At 35.9% G+C, this 3,419-nt stretch overlaps 1 pseudogene; it reads right to left on the bottom strand.

The window, feature by feature from the left end:
* Positions 1-581: 581 nt before the first annotated feature.
* Positions 582-3,419, bottom strand: LOC107177745 (V-type proton ATPase subunit H-like; annotated as a pseudogene).

The raw sequence follows: 3,419 nt of genomic DNA, 5'->3' as shown, positions 1-3,419 counted from the left end.
TCAATATTGTATTAATTTTTAACGCATTTACAATTAGTAAATGTTTTCAACAGCAATCATCAAATTTTCACAGAATTCTTTAATAAGTGATTAAATAAGTGCTACCATCACGGAGATTTAGGGTGCGTTTGGGATTGAAGTTGGGCAGTTGTAGCTTAAAAGCTACAGCACTAAAGTGTTTGGTAAACACTAACCAATGTAGCTTTTAAGCTATATTGATATGATTTTTCACTTGTATAATACAAAATTTATTATATCTTTAATAATTTTATCAAAATTATTATTTAAAATTTATATTTAGTATATATAATTAACTTTTGTTTCATAATTACAGTTTTTTTTTCATAGCAGCTGTAGATTAAAAGCTACAGCACCTCAATCCCAAACGTACCCTTAGTTTACTCAAATCAATGGAAATAAATTGCCTTTTGGAAGTATACAGTTCACAACCAATGTTTAATTCCGCGCTAATTATAAGCATTTCCCCTGAAAATATTGAGAATTCATTTTGCAACTTCAAAAGAATAGATGATAATAACGAGCCTGAAAATCCAGCTTCAGTCAGCAGCAAGATACAGAAATGAACAAAAACAGATATATATCATGCGCTCGAGTAGTTTTCATATCAAAGGTCAGTACAGATGGTATCAATTTATTCCTCGTCTCAAAAACAAAATAAATTTCCAAAATATGGTAAAAAATCAACTAATTCTTCACAGTACTTAAAAAAATCCAACAGACGAGTTCCCCTGATTCATAAACTCCTCCAATGATTGATAAATAAATAAACCTAACCAGCCAAACTGGAATCAAATCATTACAAGCATTTCCTTTGTAAACAATACTGGACCCCATAGAAAGAGAATTCAGGCCTGCAAAAAGCTCGCGTACTTTGCGCCTAGGAAAAGCCTTTGGATGCAGAGTAAGGCGCTCTTGGTAACCTCGGTGTTCTCATGGTTCATCAATTTCATCACCCGTTCCTTGGCTTTGAGGTCCGTCACAATGACCCGCCCAGCTGGATGGTACTGGATAAACTGTGACAGATCAAAGCAAGCGACAGCAAGAGCTCGTGGATCACTGGATGTATGCAAAATTGTTAAGAGGACCCTTAGAATCTGAGAGAGAAGATTATCCATTAGTATTACAGAAACTTTGTAGTTATTTATACAAAATGATGCTGAACGAGACGATACAGATATTAGCAGGAGTCATTCAGTGAAGTTAAAGCAGAAAAAATGAAAAATAAAAACTAGAAACACCGTCCATGGGGAAAAGAAATACCTGGAAATCATTTTCTTCGAAGTTTGTGATATTATCACGCCAGAATAGGGGATCTTTGTGCATGGGGAACCAGTCGAGATGGCCAAGGAGGACTTCTTGCATTTACTTGTCCAAAGAACTCAATCTCTTAGTATTATCCTTCAAACCTTCTTCCAGTTGATTCAGACCCTCCAGTAAATCCTAAGAAGATAATGAAATCTATTATATGTAAATGTAGCAAGATGAAGTCATCATTGTGTTAAAGGTTAAACAAAATTCAGCAATGGTGGCCAAGACTCATTCTTTTTGGCACTATTCAGGAGCCACCCAAACACAATCTAATATCTTGCATTATAAGTTTGAAGGCTGAAATCTTAATTTAGTGTTGGATGCCAAGATTCCACAAAAGCAATATACAGCTTCAGTTCATCATGAGGAAAAAGAGTCAACCCTTGGCAAAATTGGATGGTTCAAGGCCAAAGAAAATATGTGGTAATAAAAAAGGCACAATTAATTGATTTAACATTGCTCAGATGACAGGTGCTTGAGAATTAAATAAAGCAGGCATTTGTCAGCCATTATAGGTAACATTGTCCTAGGATAAATGTCTTAAAGTTGTCAAAGATAGTGTAGGTCCGTGCAATAGTAGTCAGCACTTTCGCCGGCCAGAGCTTCAATCAAAGTGTGGATTGAAACAAAATTATTCCATGCTGAACAAAGGAATAATAGGGCGTAACGGTATCAAAATCATAATTGACTAGCCGATCCCAAGTATGGGGTAAAAAGACTCAGGTAAGCATACCTTCTATCATCAATTATCACCAAAATAACACTAATATTCATATAATGAACAAAATAACAGTAGTTTTTGTCATCACACAAGCAACTGACTATTCTACCACACTATACTTAACAGAAGCCGAGGTAAAATTTTAATCCATATAAAATGATCACCAAATGCACCAATCAGTAGCAAACAGCGCCATCAGCTCCCCTAATTTTACTCAATCTATTAACTAAATAATTATGCAATCAGCCGAAAAAGAAAAACTAAACAGCGAGCAACTTCTCTTACCTCATCACTCCATGCTTGTGCTTTTAAACTTTGAACAACTTGAGGTAGTCCAAGGTCTATCATCTGAGCAGCAAAATTACCTTTGGGAAGCAAGTTTCTAAGGATCAAGACCACCACCCTGACAACCTAGCAGGATATGCCTATCTTAATAACCATATGAACAAAAGAACGTATTCTTTTGGATAAGAAAATAGCGTATTTCTAGCACAAGCCAATATAAATATATTTAAATATACGTATGTATAACAAGTTAATAGTATTCAAGTGGATGACACTCATCTTGTGCAGCAGTGAGCCTTTGCTAACATTAAATACTACCAAGAAACCAGATCTCACCTTCTCCTTTGTGGAACTCTTAACATTAACAACATCTATTAGTCGTGGTAGGGTTCTATTAGTTGCCAAGTACTCCACTGCAGGTTCATAGTAAGACAAGAGCCAGACGCAGAGACATGTTTCGTAAAGAAGTTGTTACAAGAAGAAGGAAAAGGGAAAAAAGAAGAGGTCAATAGCACAAATTCCGTTATGATATGACTTAGAGTTAAATTAGGGTTGATTTTTTATTGATTGATAAAAATAAATAACAATCTTGACCTACAAGAGGTAAGTCAATCTCTCCCAAACTCTTAATTATTCTTAACACTAGACAAAACCCAACATAAATCTTAAGTGACTCCATTATCTCTTATTTATACCTGAACCCTAATTAATAATAAAATTATTAAACTGTCTATGCCCCTAAGATTACTAAAGTGCCCCTGCCTCCTTGTAATTGCACCTTAGTTTTCTTTGGTCTAACATTACTCCCCTCTCAAAAAGACACCTCGTCCTCAAGGTGAAATCTTGGAAACTGTTGCGTCTTCTTCCTCGGCTTCTTCCCGGCCTTCTTCCTCATCACACACAGTTAGGACTTGTAGTGATTTATCCTTACATCGATGCCCTTGTGAAAATTTCTCATTACATCAAAACACAACCCCTTCACCCTCTTATCCTGAATCTCTGTCTCCATGAGGCGTTTGAAAGTCACCCCATGTCGTGCCCCACTATCCCGATCCCTTTGGGAATCTCTCTTTAAATCCACCAT

The sequence above is a fragment of the Citrus sinensis genome, chromosome 4 (assembly GCF_022201045.2).
Source record: "Citrus sinensis cultivar Valencia sweet orange chromosome 4, DVS_A1.0, whole genome shotgun sequence".
Lineage (NCBI taxonomy): Eukaryota > Viridiplantae > Streptophyta > Magnoliopsida > Sapindales > Rutaceae > Citrus > Citrus sinensis.
This window is presented reverse-complemented; position numbering and strand designations above follow the sequence as displayed.